The sequence below is a fragment of the Helianthus annuus genome, chromosome 9 (assembly GCF_002127325.2).
Source record: "Helianthus annuus cultivar XRQ/B chromosome 9, HanXRQr2.0-SUNRISE, whole genome shotgun sequence".
NCBI classification, from domain to species: Eukaryota; Viridiplantae; Streptophyta; class Magnoliopsida; order Asterales; family Asteraceae; genus Helianthus; species Helianthus annuus.
Window position 1 is genome coordinate 42133031 of NC_035441.2, and position 12959 is coordinate 42145989.

The window sequence follows — 12959 nt, forward strand, 5'->3', positions numbered from 1 at the left end:
ATCCCACCACCAAAATACCACTAGGCTATAATGCCATGGGTTGTTTATGACACATTTAACCGGTTCTTTTACAACACACCAATCTGATTAACACATTTACAACTTGATTATTATTCATCAACCCGTTTAACACATTTAGATCAATAATTTAAACAAGTCGTGTTCGGGTTACACACCTTCAAATATGTCCGACTTATGGTTGTTCTTTTTGCCACATACATATATAGATTGTGTTCGAGTGGAACCAATTTAACCGTCAACCCGCCAATCGACCAACCAACAAGGTTGACACCACTAAATATTATTCATCCTCTAATTTATTTGCTTATTTACATGCAAATCTTTTGTTAACATATATTTACGTAACACATGGATTTTCTTTCATTTGGTAGCAACTTTACTTGGAGAAAAAAAATGAAATATTAGACTTTGAAAACAATATAGGTATCATTAAAAGCGTTTATGGTATGAAAATTCTTGATGATATCTATTGATTTACAATACCCTTTTAGGGAGATACAATCCGTAAAATAGGAAAAGATATACAAGAATAATTATGAGATATACATGACTAATATCAAAGATAATCTTGGCAAGCGACAACGTTTCACAAGGGTATGGTAGATTATGATCCATTGAAAAAAGTTATGTGTGTTCCCGTCACTTTGCCTTTTACTCAGAATGCATATATAGGAGGACTAGGGGATCCATAACCCTGGGGTCCTCGCAGGGGCGTCCAGCAAAAACGTTGTCGAATACCCACATCGATCTAGCCATGCAGTGCCACCACTGCTAAGAATCATTAGAGGGCGCGTGCGGGACAGCGAAGGAAATGCAGAGTGATGTACAAATGTGTTGGCCTATATGTGCACAATTTACCGCACATGGCGGGGCTGCGCAAGCCCGCGTCTTATTGTTATACAAGTGGAACTGCCACTTTGACTTCTATGACCAACCAGCAAGTGGTATGCCTGGGCACTGACAATAGCGGTCAGCTGACCGTCCAATACGCAGCTGCCCAGCCCACTTGTATAAAAGCTGATGGACAGACTAACAACCCCAACGGGTCACGCAACGGATGTTCCTTCGTGCAATTGGTACAATAGGACACATGGCGACACCTCCGCGTGCGTCTAACACCTCCGTGACCTACGCTCCTTTCAAGTCAACAAAAAGCTGCAAATTGTCAGTCAGGCCCTAGGCCCATCAAGCGGCCCATTGGCCCTTCTCCTTCACTCTTCGACTATAAATACCACCTTCGAACCAGGTTTGAGGTAATGCTAATCTGCTCTCTCACAATTACTGCTTAACACTTATCTTGCTTCCAAAGCAAATACTTATTCTCACGCTAGAGGGTGGTAACAAGGAGCAACCCCCACCCCATTCTCCTTATTGCGATTAAACTGCTTTCTGATTTCTGTTACATACATACATATGCATCATACTTTATACTGTCGCTTCATTTATTTTATACAAACATTAGTGACAAACTTGATGCATAAAGCACAGTTAGCACAATGAGCGGATAACCCAGAAAACATGCTGACAATGCCAGCACCTAGACAGACAATGTTTTTGAGGCCAGTATGAGCCCGAGATAGAATACTACACTAGTAGGGAGTGTAGGGAGGTGAGAAGCATAAAACTGCGTCACTAGGTGATAGTTATAGTGCCCGGAAGTGCCTAAAACACACTTTAAATGCAGGATTCTGCATTAAATAACCAAAATTCAGCATTTAATAATGCTAGTAAAGTGCAAAAACTTGGCAAAATAGTCCTAGATACTTTCCAAAGTGTTGGGAATTAAATGTGTCACTAAAAGTAATATAAAAGACACTTTGTGGATTAATTTAGCACTTTAACGGAACAACACCCAACCGAACAACCGGACTTTATCCGGAACACAAAAATATTGCCAAACACATTGTTTTTACTTTTCTGAGCTACTTAGGGTCCCCGAACACCCTAACACACCTTATAAATAACAATGTATCATAACATACTAACTAAACACCTAAATCCTAACTAGTTAGTAACTAGATCCATTACAACCCAACCCCATACCCCCCCCCCCCTTGGGCGACGGTCACCATAGGGTGACCCACCCATTGTTTTCTTTTCAATATTTTATTCAAATGTTGTTGGTTAATGAAACATAATGTATGATGGTTAATGTTGAAGTATGGTTTATAAATAAGCATAAGAGTTAACCATCTTCTCACTTCACCAAACATCAAACTTCACACAATTCTCTCTTCCTCTTCTCTTTGGTTCGGCCGCCACCACCACACCACCATACCACCACCTTCAAGCTTCCTTCAAGCAATCCATACATACCCAAAGGTGCAAGAGGCCCTACAACTAAGCGTGGTGTGTTCGGAAGCTCAAGGACTGCTCTCGTTTTCTTTTATCCATCACTTTTACGCTTTGAAACTCCCCTAGCCTTGTGCTAGTAGTAAGTGCATTAGATCTTCATCTTGTTCATATTTTTGTTGGTTGATAGTGAAAAGGATGATGAAATGTTAAGAACTCTAAAGAACGTAATCAAAGTCTTGGAACATAACCTAACTAAAGATGAAGTATGGTTAAAGTAGTGATGAAATCATGTTAATCTTGTGTTGTTATGCTTAGTGTATGTTGTATGTTAGATAAAATGTTATGGTTCATCACATAGACTTGCTAGATCATGTTTAAAGACATGAACTAGCAAGATGTGAAGGTTAAAAATGTTGTGGATGATGAAATCATTCACACATAAGCTATGAACTTCATTACATACATGTTTCTGGAAAAATAAAGATCAAAATGGGTTGTAAACTTGTAGATCTAAAGATCTATGAGTGGTTTTTCGAAAGAACCAAGTGAAAAATATGAGTTTTGTTAAAACTTGGATCTTATATGAACTAAACACATTTTTAGTAAGTAAACAAGTGTATAAACACTTGTGTAACAAGAAAATTTCACAAAGAAATATTTTTGGAAATCATGACTAGAAGTTGTAAATGTTCAAATCCTTTAAAATAAAGTTTTTAAGAAACTAATCACATTTTTAAAGGTAACAAGACTTACTAATTATGCTAGTAAGTTACTACTTGCTTTTATAAATTTTTCAAGTTCATAAGCTTATGGTTCATGCTTATTTTTGTCAAGATTGGTGATTAGAGATTGTATATTGTTAGTTGATGATTGTTTGAATGATTCTACAAAAGAAAATGATATGCTAGTAAGCATGGACGCCTCCATTTACAAAGGAAACTCTGGCGAAATTTTTCTAAAATTTCAACATTTAGAAATATTTTTCTAACAAGTGTTTACAAATATATTTTTAACTTGGTTTTAAAAATAAACTTCGCCATGATTTTTATTACAAAAATACTAAGTGCCGGAGGTTAATTTTCGTAAAAGATTTGATAAATATATATTTAGAATATATATTTTATACTTAAACGCTTGTGTGATTGTTTGTTATTCTGTGCACTAGATATATTATTTTTAGGGTAAAAATAATATAACTTGAAAATACCATGAAATTACGACTCCAAAATAATACAAACGCTCTCACAAAATAAATATTTAAGTTACACAAGTATTGTTGCCTTACGACACGCTAAAACGTTACTTATGTATATTTCGGAAAATACTCTCATACGTATATTTTGATAAAGTATTATTTTGGAAAATGTATGAGGTAAAATATAATATTTTTGGGAAAAAAATATATATATATTGGAATTAAAATGTTTTAGACAAGTGATTAAAATAGATTTTCTAAGTGGGACTTAAAATATATTTTTCGGAATTATAAAGCGTACATGTATAAATACCCCCATCCTTGGGAAGGAAATACACTTATAAAATAATTAAGAAGTGTGAATACGAAATAGTTGCCTAACTATTTTTCCAAAAACGTTTAAACCCTAAGCCAAGGCACGACCCATTCGTCTAATAGGCATTAGTACGTGTAGGTCGTCGCGTAGCAGACCGAGTTGGGATTGACGACTATTTCAGGAGACGCGCTTCTGTGAGTTCATGTCCCCCTTTTTCTCTTTACTGTTTTTAGTTTTATACTTCGGGGGTGAAATACATGCGACAATTATTACAAACATTTATTACATGGTATGGTTAGCGTAGGGAGGGTTTATACTACTAGATCATGTGAGGGGTGGGTACAACACTTGAGGCCATTAATCCTCGTTGTTAGGACCGAGGGACACAAGAGTGATAGATCTATTTGGGTGTAGCGAGCCCACACCCGTGAGGCCGGGGCGGCCCATAGAGGTGACTGTGTCTTCCAGCCGAAGCCTGGTAACAAATTTGCTAGGTTTGAGTTTCCCTGCCCTTTCTCACACATACCTGTGGCTTTGCAACCCATTGGTGATCTCTTTTTCCTTATTGCTACATACCAGGGACTTTATACATACTCACTTTTACATGAACTCGCTCAACTTTTGTTGATTTTTCAAACTACATGTATTTCAGGAAATTAGTGGATCTGGCAAGGTATGAAATCACGTCAAGCTGCGTAAGGAATAATGATGTCATCCGGGTTTAGGAAGTGTGACCCTTGCCTGGACGGGTTACAAGTCTTAAACCGTATTTTTAGTCAAGTCTTTTGTTATGTCGTATGAACATGTTTTCGTTATGTCATGGTTGTATTTCTTTTTATGTGTCGACTTTTTAAAACAATGTTGTCGTGGTAACTTTTAAAACTTAATGAATGGATGACTATCATATGTTTTATTTTCATATAGCATTGTTATGATAATTGCTATGGTATTAAGAAGTCACACCAAATAAACCCATGCTTCAGCAAAAGCCAGGGTGTGACAGCTTGGTATCAGAGCATCGATCATAGCGAACTAGGATTCTTTCTCGAGTCTAGACTATGATCATTAGGGCTCTCACGAAAACGTTTTTACATTGCATACACTAAAACGTCCAGATCCAGGATACGAAACATTTTTACAAATAAAAAGCATAAATACACTTTTTTCAAAATTATATTTCAGTCTTAGAGGCTGGGGAGGTTCAGCCTTAGAGGCTGGGGAGGTTCAGTCTTAGAGGCTGAGGGAGGTTCGGTCTTAGAGACTAAAGGTTTCAATCTTAGAGATTGGGGAGGTTTAGTCTTAGAGACTGGGAGGTTGGTCTTAGAGACCAGGGAGTTCAGTCTGAGAGGCTGGGAGGGTAGTCTAGGAGACTAGGAGAATTACTTGTTTGCTTTATTGTGACTTACATGTTTATTTGATATCATGTTGATATATGTGATTGTGTTACAGACACCATGGTTTCTTCTTCAGACACAGGAGTATCAGACACAGTAGACCCCATGGCAGTTGTGTCAGATGACGAGATACCATCAGAGGGAGACATATACACCTCAGACACCACGAGTACAGATGACGACGATTTTCAGCCCTTCGCGCTGCCAGACATCGGAGTTGAGCCTGCTGATGGCATTCCTGCTGGGGATTTACCTCTTGCGGTGATCCCTGCTCCCGTTCCGCTTGCTGCTTTCCCCGTGGTGGATGCGCCACTCGATGTCATATCTGATGACGACATTGATCTATTTGAGGAGGGTCTGCCTGAGGACGATTATGAGGGCGGGGCCCCGATTGATGTTGATGTTATCCTTCCCATTGCTGAGGCACCTGTAGAGGAGCTTCCTGTTGGTTCACCTGTCCCAGATTCGTTGGAGTCTGTGGCATCTGTGTCTTTGCATGACCAGAGGGTGCAGCATCACTCTTCTGACGTCGACCCCGACATGGCGATGTCAGCTGCACCTGGTCCATCACACGAGTTCGAGTTTGACCATGAGGTCGATGATGATTTTGATCCAGTTTTTCCTCCTGACTTCGATCCTGACCAGGAGATCGAGTTTATTCACATGGTCCAGCCCTTAGAGGCGCCCGTAGCTCCTATTGATCCTTTGTTTGACATCTCTGCTGATTTTGATATGGATCTTGTTGACCCCGAGCCCGTCATGGCCCCAGAGCCTGTTGTTGACCGTGACCCCTTTCTTGATGATGCACCAGCCATTGCACCTCTTGTTGATGATATACCCAATGCTGATCTTCCCGTCGTTGCTCCACCATTGGTGGATGATCCTGTTGTTGATGCACCGTTACCTGATCCCGTGCCGGCATTGGTTGACCATGCACCTTTTGCTGCTCGCATAGATCCACGTTACGCTGACACCCGCAACGGGTGGATCGATGACGATGACGATTACCCACCGTTTGTGCTACCTGTCACTCCCCTAGTAGCACCTGTTTCTGCACCCACTGATATTCCATTGTTTCCTCCACACACCACGGATGTTCATCGCATTGATCTTCCCATTACGTTTCTCCAGGACATATCGCCACCTCGTCCTGGAGAGGGGTCATCGAGGCAGCCGCCTGTTTCTGTTCCACCCGTACTGTCATCATCTTTACCGTTCACATCTCAGTTTCCTCATGTTGCACCACCTACTGCACCATCTTTCATACCATCGAGCGAGCCATTTTTATGGACTACGCCCCCTGTCATGCCATTGTCTGATCCGTACCACCCGTACCATGTTGGGTACACTACGGAGGACATACTTACATCCTTGATGATGCAGCAGGATGCATTGACACGTCGTATTCAGGAGTTGGAGAGAGCTCCACGACCACCTTGCCATTGTCAGACCCCCTTTGCAGCACCACACACTCCTCGTCCGCTTTCCCCTGATTCAGACGTTCGTTTCTTGACATCTGAGCAGCAGATTGCATATTTGCTGCGCGTCTGTCGTGCCTTAGAGGAGGACTGGTTACACATGCGTCGCTTGCTTTTCTCTCGTTTTCCTCCTCCTCCCCCGCCATCAGCATAGGCATTTTGGTTTATTGCAGGTAGTATGACTTTTAGTGAGAAGACCGCGATTGTGCCAACTATACAGCATCTTGAAGACCGCATTTTGATGTCATGACTTTTGATATTTAGTTTATGGTTGTTGTAGATGACTAGATAGTTCAGACAAGGGCGATGTGGCCCTTAGTCACTTTTGATGTACGATACAACTATAAAACTTGTAAACATTGTATTGTGGTCTTGATTTTATGATAGCTCAATCGCAGTATTCTCATTATATGCATTGTTGGATTATTTGTTTTAACTTTATAAACATGAGATGTTATGTGCTTGATGAATGTTATTACATACGCATACTATTTACTTACTATGACCTGACCAATATGATCACCCTTTTAGAAGATGCCTCCAAGACGTGACCCGCGCATGCCCACTACTGAGGCGGAACTCCAAGGGATCATTACCGCAGCTATCGCACAATACGCTGCCTCTCATGCAGAGACGAGTGGAAATGTCTCAAACAACAACGGCAATAACAATCCACCCAATGGTAATGTTAAGTCGTTTGAGATATACTATGATACATTTGGATATTTATAGCACGTTTGTGACACCTGTGTCACTTCAACCATCAAACAAATACCAAACCAGTGAAATATTGTATTTCATACTTGGGATTTGTAAAAAATATGTGTATCATTTGCACATATCAACTCTTGTTCGATTTCGGGCTCTAAATCGCTTTCTGGAAGGTTACACGCGCACTAATGCGTAAATATAACCAGTTTAATGCAACAAACACTCCGGAATAGTGACATAGGCTTAACATACCTTAAATAACCTTTACATAACTTATAAATAAGTTTTGGAAGGTTTGGTGTGCCGAAATCAAGTCTATTCGCTTACAGGGACTAAATATGACAAGCTGTGAAAGTATGCCAATTTGAACTGTAACGAGCATTCCGGAACATGACCATAAGTTAAACATACCCTAAATATCCTTTACATAGCTTAGAAATAGCCTTTGAGGTGTTCGGTGTGCTAAAATAAACTTTCTGGTCATTCAGGGACTAAAAGCGTCAAAAAGTGCATAAGTTTGCATTTTCGCGCATAACTTACGTTCTGAATATTTCCGGACATCCAAAAATTTATGTAAGCATTAAAATATTTTATTTTAGTGTTTGGCATGAGAAAAATCCATTCGTCGCGCAATTTGGATCGTCTTTCGCGCTTATGCGCATTCCGTCGTAATTAAACGAACATCGCGATCGTGCGACCAAACGAACCGACATCCGGCATATTTTTGAGCATATTTCATGTCCACAATGTTTAAGCATCATTTTAGGGCCTCAAAGTTGGCTTAACGGGCCTTAAACGTGTCGAAAATGGACTGAAACATGTGCAGGGACCTATTCTGCCAATTCTGTTTGAAACTGCAGAAGGGAGGCTAGGTGTGACGCGAGGGTACCTAGGCATCACGCGAGGCCCCCATCTGGGCAGAAAGTGGTCTCCAGCTATTTCCCACATTTGCACATGGTTTTGGGCAATTCTAGGGGCTATTTTGAGCTCCCATGGTTTTGTAAATCAGTGGGCTTGATATGTACGGCTTAGATCAAAGCTCAATCTTCGAGAAACGATCCTAACGGTTCTTGATTCTCTATAAATACCCCTCACCCATTTCACTCATTTCCCCACATTTGAACCTGATTCTACACTCTCTAAGTGGAAGTATATGCTTCCTACCTGAGAGTGAATCGGGTCAAATCTTGCGGGGACCTTTTGTAAGTATTCTTTCGTTCTTTTATGCGTTTTTAGCATGAAAGTCAAACTTTGTTTGACTTTCTGCTTTGACCAGTTTATGGTCAATGCGAAGTTCGTTTGAACTTCCTAACGTGAGCGTAATCACGATGGTTATAGTCCCTAGTAACTATACCTACTGATTACCACGTTATCTAGGCTCAGTGACGAGTCGTAGTTTCGGCCAAAATGCGTTTTCTCGCGTATTTTGTAACCAAACTACTCTAGGGTATTAAAACCGTTTGTTTTAATAAAAAACCTATTTTCCAACTTAACTAAACATGTTCTAGCATGTTTAGCTCGTCATTTTTTAGATAGTGCTTGTCTAGGGTCGTAAAGGTAAGCGATCTAAACAATCGCTTATACTTTCGAACCCGACCCATTTGGTCGATCGTTAGGATCCGACCAAACACTTTAGGTGACCATAGTTGTATAGGGAATAACCTTCCGAGGTTATACCTTATGGTCACATCGTTTAAATAGTTGTATGATAAGTGGTTCTTATGCCTTAGGAAAATTACCAAAATGCCCTTTTTTGTGCCAAAATTCATTTTAAGCCTATGTAACATAATTTTTGACATATAAACTGATTTGGCAACAATATTAAACATGTTAAGGCATATCTTGCTTGTCATAGGACTAGTTAGGCGTTCCGAACGCGTTTTACCCGAACGACGCGTTAAAGTAGCATAAGCTACCTATACGAGTCGTAATGGGTCGTAAGCACTTAGGTTAGGTTTCATTTTAGTATGAAGGCTTTGTTAAACCATATCATATGAGTTCCAATACTCATTTGGTTTACGAAACCTCATACTATCCGATCTCCTGGTTTAGGCCTGGTTATTTATGTAGTTATCTATATAGGGCGCCGTTTGATTCCGTGATCCCTCTAGCTTTGCTTGGTTGTTGTTCAAGACTTCTAAGCACCCTCAGGTGAGTACATAGTCCCCTCTTTTACTGTTTTCAAACTATTTTGGGGTGAAACACATGTGCCTACTTTTTACTTTCGTGCTTTCTTGTTTTCACATCATATACTTGCTATGTTCATTAGTACATTATTAGTACATGTTTTCATTACGTTTTTGCTATGTATGTCCATTGTGTGCATACTTAGTACATTGTTTTACATGACATTTCACGCTATGTATGTCCATTTAGTGCATACCCAGTACATTGTTTTACATTACCTTTTTCATGCTATATATGTTCATCATACTTAGTACATTTGTTTTACATCACATGCTATGTATGTTCATCATGCTTAGTATATTTTCATCACATGCTTACATTTTGGGTATGACATTTGGTTTATTTAAGTGGGACCATATACATTCATTAACTTTGATCACGCCGCTCGTTAGTAGGTAATGGTACCATAGGAATTGACAACTCCCGTTCCTGACATCCTAGGTATGTTTGGATGGAAGGAATGACCGAATTCGACATACATTTTCACAGATAGACCTTTAAATTCGTTTAGGGGTTTATCGCCACAGTCGCAAGGCTTGGATGTATGCATTTTCACAATACCGCATAAATGTTTGTATTCAGTATAGCATGCATTTCCACAAAACATAACGATTGATTTAAACCACGTTTTACTTCAATACATTGTTTTGTGCATTTTTACCTATGGTTTAGTTGATACATATTTCACTTGCCATACATGACATTTTGTTTACACATTACATGATTGACATTTGACATAGACATTTTGATATTTATATACACATTTCATGGACTACATTTTGACATAAACATTTTGACATGGTTTTCACAATGACATTTGACAAATGGTTTAGACATGGGCAATTTACATTAGTGGTTTGTTTCGGTAAGTGATTTAAGTAACGAGACGTGTGTAATGTGATACAAGCATGGTGGATACGCCGCTGGTACTTCCTATATATAAGTGCTTGTATTATATTACATGTCGTAGCGTTATTAAATCATTCAATTTGGACTTATACATTTTACACAAATAACATATTTTTCACAAGACATTGTTTTACAAAACAGTTTGTTATATACAAACTCATTTTACTTGGTTATTCATTTAACCTTACATTATTCATTTACATATACATATCTATCATCGCTTTTCAAATGATTTATAAAACAAAACTTTCTACAAGGATCATGACTGACTTTTTAAACAACTTTTTCTAAACTTATAAGTCATGAATCCTAAATCAATAAAACCTATGTACTCGCCGACATTTTTATGCTGACGTACCTATTTTCACATGTGTTTCAAGATGATGCATAGGATTGATCAAGATACACATAGGCGGACTTGGGCCTTAGTGACAATAAAAGATGCAAGACTAGTTAATTTTGTTATACTTCTTTGTTAGTTAAGACATTGTAACTCTTTTAATCAATAAAACAATATTTCAATTTTCCATGTGTTATGAAACAATGATTCTGTTACAACACTCCCCGACGTTTCCGCCACGTTTTGTTGTTTTATGTGGTCGGGGTGTGACAGAAAAGTTGGTATCAGAGCTCATGGTTATAGGGAATTAGGTTATTATTAATGCTTTGACCTAGTCTATAACCTTCCTAGGATCCCAACGCAAGTTTACTTGCGTTTAGTCATAAAACAATACCATCACCTATCCTTAGGCGACAACCATAACAAGAACATAAATTTCAAAACCACTTTGAAAAACAATCATCTGTTCTAGGATGATTAATTACTAGGTTTTGAACCCTCTAAGTTTTCAAATCTCGTCAAAGTTTGGGTCTTATAATGTGAACACGTGCAAACTGGAAGGGTGAATGCCTGTGCTCTGAGTTTTCTGTCTAAGGCTAGAGTGTTCGTACAAATCCGCAGTATCGGACCAGTCATTCTTACCTGGGAACTCTTGGGGTGAGTGTTCACTTATAGGCAAGCATGTCTTCAGCGATACATTATTATGACCCGTTTGCTTTGATTTGTCACCATCTCATTTGTTTACCTTAGGTAACAAACAAATGATCGCAATTCGTATGCATTGCCTTTCTGTTTTGCTTATCCGATAACATTTCATTTGTTGCTTCCTATGTCCATCATTTTCTTCTAGAATGTCTCTTTACCTCAACAACGGTCAAATGTCCGAGCAAGCAGCCAAACTTGCCCAGCAAATAGGCGAAGTAATTCTGAAGTCTGTGGATTTAGGTATTGCCATGTCTCGCCTCAAAAATGGAGCCACTCAAGAGTCATTGAGGAAAGTAGAAGTCAAGCCTGCACCAAAATCAAGGAAGCGTAAGGCTTCAAAGAAACCCGCAGCAGTTGCACCTAATCCAGCAGGACCTAGCCAAAAGGCAACACCACCTGCTAAGAAGCAATTCAAAGGAACGACACCACTATGCGACAAATGTAACGGGCATCACCAAGCTCACCTGCAGTGTCGTGTGTGTGTAACATGTGGGCGAATTATTCACCTGGCAAGTACTTGTCGAATCGACCCAAGCCAAGGTGGTCCAAGTCAACCACAAGCCAACCCTATCCGAGCTCGTTTTCCACGTGGATCGTGCTACAACTGTGGCGAAACGAGCCATTTCAGGAACAAATGCCCAAAGATTTTCAATGCAAATCCAACCCTTGGATGAGCATTTGGCCGAGCAAAGGATGTTGCTGTCTTATGCCTTTGTTTCTTTTGTTTTCTTATATTGTGAAACAATCTGTTTTGTTCATAAATAAAAGTCGTTGTTCGCAATTCTGATATACAAATGTAGTTATATATGTGTATGGCATTTCCCTATGATACCTACATCAAGGAGCTATGCTCCTTACAAACTACTCTTGTGATTCTCCCTTTTCAAGTGATCGCTCATGATTTCCTCGAAATTTTAAGTACTCGTTTCATTCTAGGAGATTGAGGAAGTGCGAGTCATGTGGGAGGAACGGCCACACGAAGGATACGTGTTGGGCCGGAATTGGTGCTGGGCGCGTTGGTCATCGAGGTTATGGGAATGGTAATGGAAACCGCCAACAAGGAGGAAATGGCGGAAATGGAAACCGTGGAAACGTTGCGAATCAAGCTGGGAATGGAAATCGCAACCAAAACAACACTCAAGCTGGAAATGGAAATGGAAATGGTCGAGAACCGGGATGTTTTAATTGTGGAGAAGTTGGGCACTTCAAGAGGGAATGCCCGAAACTGAATGAAGCCCGTGGAAGAGTGTTCAACATTGGCGCAAGGGAAGCGCGCCAGGATCTAAACTTTGTCACTTGTACGTTCCCTATAAACCAACACTTTGCATCTGTCCTGTTTGATATTGGTGCCGACTATAGCTTTGTATCGTTAGAATTTAAGAATATGCTTGGGTTAACTGCTAGTAAG